The 13,235-nt window shown below is 34.9% G+C and overlaps 1 protein-coding gene across 3 annotated transcripts in view; it reads left to right on the plus strand.

The window, feature by feature from the left end:
- LOC102224305 (kazrin-like) overlaps positions 1–13,235 on the plus strand; it is a 172,955-nt gene that overhangs the window by 73,394 nt on the left and 86,326 nt on the right. The window lies entirely within an intron of this gene.

Here is a 13,235-nt window from a genome sequence, read left to right on the forward strand (position 1 = left end):
TGCAGTAGTTAAGATACTCTGACTCTGCCAAAAATGTCTGCATTTAACACATTATTTATAGGAAATAATATCAACTTGGCGACCGATATGGATTCTCATCCACTAACAGATTAATTAATGAAAAGATAGTTGTTGTTTTTCACCCTTTCCTTTCAGTGATCATGATGTTATTCCTCAATAGTGTAAATTGATATCAGAAACAGTGAAGTAAAGTAATCTGTTTTTCTCTTGAGGTCAAGCAGTAAGCAGTGACCGTTTTACTGAAAGATCTTCTAGAGATTACAGAATTACTTCCGCTACCTACTTTTCAACATTTCCTTAACTATAATAAACTTCTCTAAGTTTTTCTCTCATTCAAGTTACTTTATATTTATAAAGTAATAATTTGACTGTGTATCATTTAGAGAAGGGTTGATAAATATACTGAGTGAATGCAAGCAGACATTGTAGCTAACATGTATTCTGATAATATAAATGTTTTAATCACTTTTCCTAACTTTTTACTCAAACATTAAGGAGATTTTCAGATCACATTTTTTAATTATATTGATGTTGAAGTGAAAGACTGATCAGATTTAGATGCACTAACCTGCAGAGTTAAGAATTACGTTATTTTATGTTGATGCTACACTGTAAAACTTTTGAAGGTGGTTTAACTTGAAAATGAAAGTCCACCTGCTGCCTTGAAAATGCAATTTAAGTCAACAAGAGTTAATTGGTTTTAACTGAGAAATTAAAGTTCATGAAGTTGATTTAACAACAAGAGACAAGTTGTCTAAACACTGTTTTTAAGTTCACTAATCTTGAATTGTGAGTTTTAACTTTAAAACTTTAACTTTTAACTTTAATGCTGCAATTTAAATCAAATAATTATTTCACAATATGCAACAAAAAGAACTGCTCTCTCCTAGATAAAGAGCCACATTTCTCTATTATTTTACTCACAATATCAAGTTAAAATACTTATTTCACTTTAGAATAATTTAAATTCTTGTTTCAAATTGAATGAACAAAATTTCTGATCTGATAATAAATTTTATTAAACATCACAATAAATTCTGCTAAAAACATTTAGTGTGAACAGGACATTAACCTCAAGCTTTAAAATAAACATTTGTCTTAATAACACAGGAGTCAGATCAATGTAACACATTTCCATCTCAGGATACAAAAACAAACCGCTAAGCATTCTGGGAAATAGATCCCACTCCTGTCTTTTTTTTCTTTCAGTTTTTTAATTGCTAACATAAAAACTAGTTTATTCAGCTCTTGTAGTTTTGACAAGATTAATAAGAAGTTAACACAACTTACTACAGTAAGTTTATCTTTTACAAAGTCACATTTTGGTTCAAGACCTAAAACTGGCCACATTTATTTGCTTAAAGAGTAGCAGACAGTAGACACAACTAAATGCAGCTCAAATGTTTTACAGTGTATGAAGTCAAATTAAAGTAGTAAAAGAATAAATAAAAGAACTGAATGGGTGGATCATACTGCACCACCCACTCAGCTTCACTTCCCCGTGGACGCTTCCGGTCTCCAGTGGTCAAGACATTCCACACGTCGTCCAAGAAATGAAACCCTAATGTGCCACCCACAGTTTCACTGCTGGCCAAGGCTCGATGATGTATGAGGGCAGGGAGAAACTGTATGTTCGATTCTTGAGAAGAGGATCCAGTTGCCAAAAAACTTCCTGCTAGTTTTGAAATGAAGGTGTCAGAATGTGGCACCTATAGCAGAATGATGCTCCAGACACAAACCAGCAGGTTGAGATTCACATCAACAACTCAAATTGACAACAAATGTGAATAGTGAAATATTACAATTAGTTAATTCACAAAGTTAGTCACATCATATTATTTATTCATGCTTTTATTTTGGTTAATTATGATTATTTTTCCACTTACAGCTAATAAAAACAAGACATTTATAATAAAGCATTACATCAAACCAATCAAATTACAACATGGTCTGTTTAAATAGTCATTTTCAAAAGGTAATGTTATTCTGCCAAATGAGCTTCATCAGAAAGTGTTTTCCAATTGAGATACTTGAGATGGGCCTGTCATTTGGAAATGTTGAGCAGCCAGTTCACATGAAGTATCTGGATCATGGCAAAAATAATCATTCATTGCTGCAAAGTAAATCCCAATGTAATCAGCAGGAAGATAACCTTTCACTGCAAAACACAAAATCCTAGCAAGTATTTTTGTCTAGATTTTAGTGCAAATATCTTAGTTCACTTTAAATAAGACCAAACTAACTTACAAGAAACATTTCAGCTTGATATAGGAGCGTGTTTTAAGTAATTAATTCCTTAATATTGATTTTTAAAAAGTACTAGTTCTACTTGCAAATTTTTTCCACATATAGGACAATTCTTGTTATAAGTGAAATAATCTGCCAGTGGAACTTTTTAAAATCAATATTAAGGGATTATTGACTTGAAACAAGCTGCTGTGTCTTGATGAAAAGTAAGTCAGTTGTATCTTATTTCAAGTGTACTAAGATATTGGCACTAAAAACTAGATAAAATACTTTGGAAGATTGTGCATCTAGTTTCTCCAGATATACAACTATAAAAACACAAACTTTTACCAAGTCAAGTTTTTAGTGCTCATATCTTGTTACACTTGAAATAAGATATAACTCACTTACAAGTAACATTTTAGCAAGATATAGGATTTTGTTTTAAGTCAATAATTCCTTAATATTGATTTTAAAAGGTTCTAGTTTCACTCGCAGATTTTTTCTACTTATAACAAAACATTTTTTCCATCCAAGTTAAATAAATCTTACAGTGGCTCTAATACTTTTTAAAATTAATATTAAATAATTATTACCTTAACACATGCTCCCATATCTTGTTACAAAGTTAGTTTAGTCTTTTTTCAAGTGTGTTACTATATATTTCTTAGACATTAGACAAAACTTACATGGTAGAATTTTGTGTTTTGCAGTGTTTGCCAGGTGGCATTATAAGGTGAATTTGATTGGATGGAAATAGGCCGTCTGTGTCTGATTGATTTGATCTCATTGTATATTTATTAGGGATGTTCTGATCAGATTCTTTTGCTGCTGATTCCAATACCGATCATCCACAAGGCCGATTTCTGCCGATCGACTGGAATGACTGTTAATTTTTTGCTCTAGGTAGAAATTATGTTATCGCAAAATGGAAAAATAATCTGGCAATAAATTCACCTAATTTAGACATAATAGACATATTTTCATACATATCTAAGCTTTGAGCAGACGTTCGGTGTGAGAGTTCACCGTCTGGTGGAGGTTGAGCGGCGCTACGTCTGTGAAATATTACTACCAGTAGCGCGTAGCGGCGGTCCAAGAGCGAGATCAGAACCAGCATCTTAACACCACCAGCTCGAAGACTTGAATTATTTTTTGGTTTATTAGTTTAGCTTTCTGACCGTCATGCTCATCCGGGTGAGTGTTGGTAGTTGAGCGCTGCTTTCCTCCGTCACATGCTTGTTTTTAAAATTCATATTATGTTTCTTTTGTTGATGCATTTTGATGTGCTTCACTCCCGAGGTAATTTTCCACCGCAACACGCAAACGTCCCCATTCACTCGAGCGTTAAAGTTCCACACGACAGGATTTGTTGCTTGCGCAGTGTGAAGAAAAGAGGAGATGAGCTGCACATGCGGGCTGCAAAGTGAGATACATGTGATCGGTTTTGGTGATCGGCAACAGGAGACCGTGATCGGCGATACACTTTTTCACAGAAATCGGCCGATCATAATCGGTGGCCGATCGATCAGGGCACCTTTAATATTTATGTTTATAAACTGGATCTGTTGGTTTCTTAAAGTGCTCTGAGACGACAGGATCTCTGTTTGTGTGTATGATGTTATGCAGTTTTGAACCTTAACGGATGATAAATTACATGTATTAACCAAACCGTCTCATTTCAAATAAGAGGAGGAACAATGTTTTCTTTCTTCCTGGAAGATTAAAGTTGGTCTAAATGCTTCCCAACTCTTCAAGTTTGAAATAACTCAGCCGGGTTGAGTTAGCCGCTGCCCATCAGTCTCTCTCCCTCTGCGTCTTGTTGGGAGCTTTGTTAACAGGCCGCCTGACATTCCCACATTCCTGAATGTCAGCCTGGTGATGTCACATTTCCTGTTCCCACAGCCCAGGCCAGCTCTCTCTGTCAGGTGACTGATGAAACCAAACGCAGCCAAACAATCCCCCCGCCTCCTGCTGCAGACGTCTCACCTGGTCTGCATTACGCTGGGCTTGTTTTAAGATCATTCATCGCTGTGATGAGCCAGCACTGGCAGGAAATTAAACTATTTTTTGCTCTGCATCTCCGTCCAAACCAGGCTGTTGGCTAGTTTTAATGTTGGAGCGAACATGAAGCTGTGGTATTTTACATGCATTAAGTGACTTCCAACAATCTTACTGAAGTGCTGAAGTGTTTTTGACTTCGCTGTGCAGCTTCAGTAGTAACTAGTTCAACACTTTTCTTTCATTATAGTTTAGTTTTATGTTGTTGTGACGTTTTGTTTTTAGATTGTGTTTTTATTAGTTATTATGACTTAAATGTCACTTAGTTATAGCAGTTGTTTTAGTTTTTCATACTGTGGTTAATATTTAGGTGCATAATTCAAAAAATATTATTATGAATACTCAAAAGAAGATCCAGTTTTCAAAAAATATATTAAATTATTGTTGTATAACAACTGTCTCCGCTTATTCTCCCAAATTTTGCTATTTTTGCTGTTACATTTTGCGGACAAGTGAAATTGCCACCATGAGGAACCTGGAGTGCCGTAATTTGCCGACAACTGACATAAAATCAGTTTCACATCGCTTTGAAAGGCTAATAAATAGTTTTAGAAACATAAAAACATAAAAGATAATATCTGTAATTTCAGTATGTCTTAGTTGGTTTTATAAACACACAATTTTGTTCCTGTTAGTTACAGTTTTTCCCCATTAATTGCTGTTTTTATTTATTTCAGTTAATGAAAATGTTTGATCGTTTTCAGTTTTTGTCAGTTTTAGTTGACTATGATAACTTTGCGTCCAACAAGCCTGTTCTTCCTGCCACCATCGTGCTCCAATGAAAATAAAGGAAAGACTCTGTTTCTAGACGCATAACTTCATGATGGTTTTATTTGTTTTGTTGTAGATTTATTGTCACTTTTTGGAGCATAAATCTCCTGACAAGAGGCTGCTACTTGCAGTGTCTTTAGATGAGTGATGGAACAGTCCTGCCTTCTTTTATTCAACTTATTGACAGTAATTTATTCATTGCTTCATTTCATTAGTGCCTCTTCCTCTTAATCTGTCACACTGATGTCAAGTCCTTGCTTAAGATTCACAAATGACACTAATGTTTATTCTCCTGTTATACACTTCCTCCAACAGGGAGCTGGTTGAAAATGTTGTGTCCTCTAAAATCCACTCTCTTTAACCTTACAAGTCTGTACATTATTAATTCCTGTTAGATTAATGCCTTGCAGTCAGTCAGTAGGACAGAGCTGATCAGAGAGGCTGCCAATAGTGAGGCATAAGCCTCGCTGACACACAGCCGTGATTACTGAAGGAGACAGCATGAAGTTAAAGGATGGATGCTCTAAAACAGCCTTTACTGCAAGTAATTCACACGTCGCTGTGAATCTGAGTGGCTTATTTTAAGGGTTCATGAGAGTTTGTTTAAAATTTCTATTAGCGTTCGTATTTAGTGATGCTCCAGTTAATCAGCCAGTGACAGAAATGAGCCATATTGATTATTGACTTCTTTTCTGTTCAGTAAAAAGCATCAAAACAAGAAAACTCCTACTTTTTAGGCTTTTAGAGACATATGCTTTGATGGATGAACAGGGATAATCTTGTAATCTCTTCATTTTCAGAATGAATTCCTCCATGTTCTACATTGTGTGTTAAGCTGATGCTACGCTGTTGCTGCATTTCTTAAAATGTATGTTACGTAAGTCTAAATGTGAAGAAATTAAAGGTTTTATATAAATAATTAAATCCAGTCAGATATATAACGAATATGTTCTGCTTTTGTTGTTTCTCTGTTTGGTATAATGCATGTTCATAAAGATGAAGAGCGTAGAATTTGAATTGTTTATTACTTTTCACCTAATGACATCGTCTGATTTTAATGTTTGTTTGTTTTTTCTTCAAAATTTAAATGTTTACTGCCTGGATTTACTAGCAATTACATTAAAAAGGTTTTACTGTGTTTTTGATGCAGACCAGTTGCTGAATTAAATAGAATTAAAATATAGCACACATATATACTGTATATATACAGTATATGTATTATTTATTTATTTATTTCTGTGGCTAATATTATAAAACAAGTTTCCATCTCCATGTATTTAAATTAGATTTATTTATGCTGCTGTTGTTTACCAAGACTTTAAACTAAAATACTAAATTTCTGTGCGTTCTGCTCCGTCATCACCATATTTTGACACTGTAAAATCTAAACTCAATGGTAAATAAGTGCTTGAAATCATTTTCTTTCTGATGGTTGGATACAAAAAGCAGCAGCTCGGTTGCAATTTAAACTTTATACGACATAATTTAACCCCTTAACTGTCTTGACGACACCTCTGTTTTAATTTCCCTCAAGGAAATGTTGACCTTTGACCTCATGTCAGATAATTGGGAAAAGAAATACTTGGATACAAACATCAGAGGGTGAAAGTTCAAAGCACAGTCTCTGATTTCCCACATGGTTCAAGAAATAAAAAACAATATACGTTATTGATCCCCAAGGGGAAATTGATTATTTGTTGACAAGCTGTGCCATCCAAAGTGTAAAATATTAGAATATCACTGTAAGTAAAATAAAATTCAGAAAAAATATACATAGCTGTGATACTGTAAGTAATTTAAATAACTAAATATAAAATACAAATAAATAATAAAAAAATAACAAGCAAGCACTTTGAAATATGTTAAATATTCACTGAAATAACCTCAACGCACTCTTGGCATTCAGCATGCTCAGATAAATTAATCTTCATCAGTGCAGACAGAGGGTCTGCATAGCATAAGGTGAAGTAAAGTAACACCATTACTAGGGCTTTGCTTTATTATTTTAGCTTCATTTGCATAAATTCTGCAGTTGTGGTTCAAATATCTCCTTAATATTGTGTCTCACATCTGCAACACATATTCTACTCCATTTATTTAATTTGTAAAAAAAAACAAAACGTATAGTATAGTATCCCTCACTGCGGTGATCAGATTAAATTATTCATCTAATAAGCATATTTTACTCTGCCATAAAAACTCAAGGTTGATATATAGCAGTATTATGATGGGTATTTTATATTTAAATCTATTTAAACCTCTAAATAGATTTGAATATGTTAGACAGTCAACTGGAACGCTTCAGAAACAATATGTGCAGTTCACAACTGGAAGAAAACGAGAATCGATATTAATCCAGTTAATTGATTGGTGCATTTCTGATCCGAATGACTGAGGTTCAGATCATTTATTTTTGACCACGTTGTAGCATCAGAGTGTTTCAGAGGCAAAACGGGCTAAACAAAATAAGAAAAACTTTTTAAACCAGAGCTTTAGCACTGTCAAACAGAAACTTTACAATGTCATCCTCTCTGTATATTCCCTGGAGACACAAATGTAAAGGATTTTTAAACTAACTTTATTATAATCAGATTCATGAGAGGCTTTACTTTAAAAAAAAGAAACCATCTCCAATTTAAAATCACAAGAAAGCTTTTGAATTAAAAAGCTACTTTAACCTCTCTTCTGTCATTGAAACGCTGCAAAATACAGTCATCCTGCACTGCATGGCGAAGGGTACCGCAGATGAAACCTTAAGAGACTGTACAAAGGCTTGCTGCTAGGCACGGATAGTCATTAAGTATTTCTCTAAAAAAAACAATAATTATCTTTTCTCTGTACAAGAGGAGCTGCAGTGGCTCTAATGCTCTCCTCTGCAGAGTAATTGTAGAAAAGAACCCTCTCCCCATCTGGCCTGTGTTTGTCAGAGGCCCACTACTCTCATTACTCCATTGTGCACATGTACAGGGTTGGGAACATATTGCCAAACTGCAGGGCCAATATCGCATTCACTCTGCTTCTTTCTCTTTAACGCTCCCCAGAGAGCGCCCGTCTTCCTGTTCTCTGTCCACATGCAGCGCAAGTATGCTGGCCATACCTCGAATCCCCCGCCTCTGGGCTCCCTCGGCCACGCCCTGTCTGAGGTCAGCGCAGTGTGTGGGGCAGTGTGTCCAAACAATAGCCAGAGAGAGCCGGCCCCTCTCTTCCCCAGTCTGTCTGCCACTCTCCTCCTATAGGGTTCCCATTAAACTCCCTCCAGTATAAAGGACCAGTAGAGGCAGAGCAGGATCTCCAGTAGCAGATAGAAATCCTGTCCTTGGTGGGTGTCGGGATTCTGGCTTTGTTGTGCACAAGTTTTTACAATAATACCGGGAAAATAAATCTTATGGTGATATTCTACATTTTTGGCTTTTCACACATGCAGCGATATTTGAGTTGTAAAGGTGAAAGCAAACATGGCTGAACCGCCAGAAGAACAAAGAAGAAACTGTTAGTTTATAAATCACTGAACGGTTTAGCACCAGGATACATTAAAGATCTGCTGTTGTTGTATCAACCTTCTAGAAAACTCAGGTCTTCTGGTTCTGGTCTGATCTGCATCCACAAAACCAGAACCAAACATTCTGTGCACCACAAATCTGGAACAAACTTTCAGAAAACTGTAAAACAGCCGGAACAGAGTTCCTTTACATCTAGACTAAAAACCCACCTGTTTAGAGTTGCTTTGGAAACATAATAAATGAAACATTGATGAACATTTTGATGTGTAACGACGACACTTGACAAAATGTAATGTTTCAATTGGTTTTTATTTATTAAAAAATTGAAAACCACATTTCCATTTTCTTCTACTTAACAAATATACACTCTTTATCTTAGTGGATCAAAAGGAATCCCAGAAAAATCAATACATTTTTTGTGAAAAAACAAAATAAAAATTTGATGTCAGCAAGAAAATTAAAGCAACCAAAACAATTAAGTCAATCAAAAATCTTTATTGCAGTGTCTGAATTTGTTTGTTTTCCTTACTAAGTCCTCTGTTCACAAGAAGATAACTTATTTTACATCATATCATTTTGATATCAGCAAAGTAAAACGTAATCCCTGATGGTTTTCTCTTCTTGAGTCGATAATGAGCTTCAGGTTGGTAATGAACTCCATGAATAATGGCTCTGCGGTCACTTGTTTTGATTTGTAGTGGAATCCAGTCTTCATTAATGAACTGGGAGAGCTGCACAGCCTGTCAGTGGGAGCTCAAGCCTGGTGGACTGTTGCTTGACTAAAAGTTTCCATTTCTGAATTCAGTTGCTCTGACAGCAGGGAGGGCAGCTGAGCAGCACGTATCCACTTTCGTGTCCTTACAGGGCCAAAAGCAAGCCGGCTTTTTTCGTCTCAATTGCTCTGAAATCGTTCCAAGTTCCTCGTTCTCACCGGAAAGGCTCTGATTTCAGGTTGCAGCACTCAGAAATGGTCAGAGCTTAAAGATAACAGCTGACCTCTTCATGGCAGGGTTACAAGAAGGAAGAGTTCAGATTGTGTCATTTTGGGTGGCATCAAGCTGTTGTCCTACTATGACAAAAAAAAGACAAGGAGTGGTGCAGTTAGCAGTTTCTGCTAAGATGCCATTTCACCAGACAGTAGCTGTGCTTTCATTACAAATGTGGTAAAAATTCTGCTAATGTCAACAAAAGAAAAAAACCCACACAATTTGCAGTTGCGGCGTTTTCATTAAGGTTATGTGCACCTTCCAAACCAGGATTGGGTCTTCTGGTTCTGGTCTGCTTTGCATCCCCAGAACCAAACATGGAGAAGCAGCAACAAACTTCCAGAAAACTGCAAAACAGCCAAAACACTGAGTTCCTTTACATCAAGGCCAGAAACCCACCTGTTTAGGGTTGCTCTCAAACAATTATCACTGGAACATTGACCAACATGTTTGATGTGTGCTGATGATTTTGATGGTGACGCTTGACAAAATGTAATGTTTGTCACTGGTTTCCCAAACGGTGTCTTTATCAAGACAAGTTTTTATTTTGGTGTTTTTATGATGTGAAGCCCTTTGAACTGCCTTGTTGCTGAAATGTGATATACAAATATACTTGATTAAATAAGAAACACAGCTAAAATACCAAACAAATAAGTTTGTTCATGCAATAAGTCATTCAAATCAATACTGCGCCATCATCCTCTTATCACTTCCTGTTGTCTTCTCTTCGTCTTTTCCTCCAGTAGTAACATCCGATTGTTGATCACATGACTTGTGATGTGAAAAAAGTATTTCCACTGCAGTTTTGTGAAATACATCTAATCCAATTAGGCTGAAAAACCACCTCATTCTAGTGAAAACACTTTTTTATCAAAAACGTTACGTTTTTCAAAATTGTTGTGTTTCCATTAAGCAAGTATTTTTGTAATTTCAATTTGCAGTTATATGGTCAATAGAAACGCAGCTATAGTGTGGATCTTTAGCAGACTTTCCTCGGAAGTAAAATTTTCCAGTCAATCTTTATTTGACCTCAGTGAGCTGAAAGTTGCTCAGTGAGAGTCATTTCTAGAACGCTATCCATGACACAAAGCTTCAAATTGCTTTGAGATAATAGCTTTCCTATCAGTGAGACTGATATATCTCTATATGCTAATTACATCCGTGAAAGCCTGTCTTTTCCACTGGCACAGAGCAGTTTTTGGTTCCCAGATGAGTTTTTGATGAGAAATGATTTCCTCAAATAGTGGCTTCCAGTTTTAGGTTATGACTCGAGTTAAGTGCACATTATGACAGCTGCTTTAATTGTCAGGGGATTTGGAATGACAGACAATGAATAGTGAAGATATTTTTGTCTGAAGAGAGAAGTAAAAGTTACTGATGTCACTGAATGGGCTTCAAGGTCGAGTAAGCCAAAGGTCAAGTTCGAGTGAAGTGTATTATAAGCCAGTCAGTCACACAACCCAAAGAAAGGTCATCTGTCTCCTTTTTAAAAATAAATCTGGAGAATAAATTCTTTATTGTAGCATGTTTGTCAGGTTTAAAATGTATTTAGGATCAGTTAGGATAATTACACTTTAGATCATGAGAAAAATATGGACACTAGATTAATTAGAATATGCTTTCTGATGCTGCATTTTTGTCAACACCTCTTAAAATTAACAAAAATAATTAACAGAATACTAGCAAATTGAGAACCAGCTACAAAATGACCCAAACTGCAAGAGTTTAAAATATTTCAGAGCTATGTATTTCAGTAAGCATAAATTTTTTTATTGTAATATTTTATCATTGTTTTTATTGATTTAGTATTATAATCTTATTCACCAGCTAAGTGGAAAATCACATTAATAATCAGAAATAAAGGCTTGAAAACATTTAGTTGAAGCATATGATGCAGTGGTGTCTAAAGTTTTTACCCTGGCAAATTTAAACTACTTTAAACTAATTTAAACTACTGATGAGCCACAAAACCCATTGAATCAAAATGCAATTCTTTCTTTTTAGTTTAGTTTCACCTGCTAAGCAATAAACACCATTTCTGTGAAATCTGTATTTCATTAAAGACTCAAAACATAAAAGAGCTTCAGATTGTTTCAATATTAAAAGAAAAACAGATGATTTCAACATTTTCCTGGGGTCAACAATTGTTTTCTGTTTTGTTGACCAAATTTTTGTCGTCCTCGACGTCTGGTCAGGGCCCGATCAAAATCATTTCAAGGGCCGCAAATGGCCCCACTGTGGACACTCCTAATGTAATGTGTTCCAATTAGTGAATAGAGTTACTGAAATAAATAAACATTACATTTTAATATGTTGAAATTACTGTTTAATCAAAAATTTAATCTGTTTCTAAGCATACTTTGATCTACTCTCCAATATCTACTGATTAGGGCTAAAATAAACTAAAGCAAATATAAAAACAAAGAAACCAATTAATGTGGTTAAACACATTTAATTCATGGTTTACCAAGGATTTATTTTCACAGGTTGGTTTGATTCACTTTTGACCTTTAAACTAAACTATTGGCTCAAGTTATCTGTGTTTGGTGTGAAAATTAAATTGTTAAATGATGTGAAACGTGTATGTGTGACTAAAACGCAAAAACAGAACAAGTAGTTGAGAAATACTCTTGCAGAGCATTATAGTTTTTTGGAGGAAAAAGAAAATGGAGATGTAAAAGGTTCAGATCTAACTCTGGTCTAAGAGCAAAGATCAGCCTCAAGAGAACAAACTGCTTTACTTTGATCAGAGATTAAAGGCTTAGTTTGCATTTTTAAAAAAGAGTTTCAGAGGTTATTGCTAGTAATAGCCTCTGTAGTAGAAAGACATTACACAACTCAACCTGTTGAAAATACGTGTTAGGAGCAGTGAAGCCAACAGGAAGTCAGATGATTTAGCCGACTTTAGCATTTAAACAAAATCTCAAATTGAAAACGTTTCAATCAGTGTGATGAAATAATGAATAGTCTGCAATTTTCAATCCGCTAAGTTTCCAAATTCAGAGTTGCAAACAGGAAATCATTCTACTGAAGAAAAAGACAGACTTATTATTAAATATGTATTTATTTTGTTCACTGCAAAAACACAAAATCTGACCAAGTATTTGTCTAGTTTCTAGTGCAAATATCTTAATATACTTGAAATAAGACAAAACTAACTTACACATAACTTTTCGGCAAGATATAATAGGTTGATTTAAGTTAATAGTTCTTGTATACAGATTAAAACGTTCTAGTTCCACTGGCAGATTTATTTTTCTTATTACATGGGAAAAATGTCATGTTATAAAATAATCTGCCAATAGACCCAGTAATTTCCCGTCAATATTAAGGAAACATTGACCTAAAACAAGCTCCTATATCTTGCTGGAAAGTTACATGAGAGTTATTTTTGTCTCATTTAATGTAGCATAAGATATTTGCACATCAAATTAGACAAAAATACTTGATATTTTGTGTTTTTGCAGTATTACTTATATACAGTTCAAGAAAGCTGTTATTTCTCTCCTTTGAACCTGTAATTTTGTTGTAATTTTCACTAACTATGACAATAAATGGTAATAAAACTGCTCAAATCTTACATGCAATGTAATTAAATTTTACTTTATCATTTGAAAACTTTAATCTGACACCTGTTTGGACCAGCTGACTCATAAAACATAACAGGGTC

Source organism: Xiphophorus maculatus, chromosome 20 (genome assembly GCF_002775205.1).
Source record: "Xiphophorus maculatus strain JP 163 A chromosome 20, X_maculatus-5.0-male, whole genome shotgun sequence".
NCBI classification, from domain to species: domain Eukaryota; kingdom Metazoa; phylum Chordata; class Actinopteri; order Cyprinodontiformes; family Poeciliidae; genus Xiphophorus; species Xiphophorus maculatus.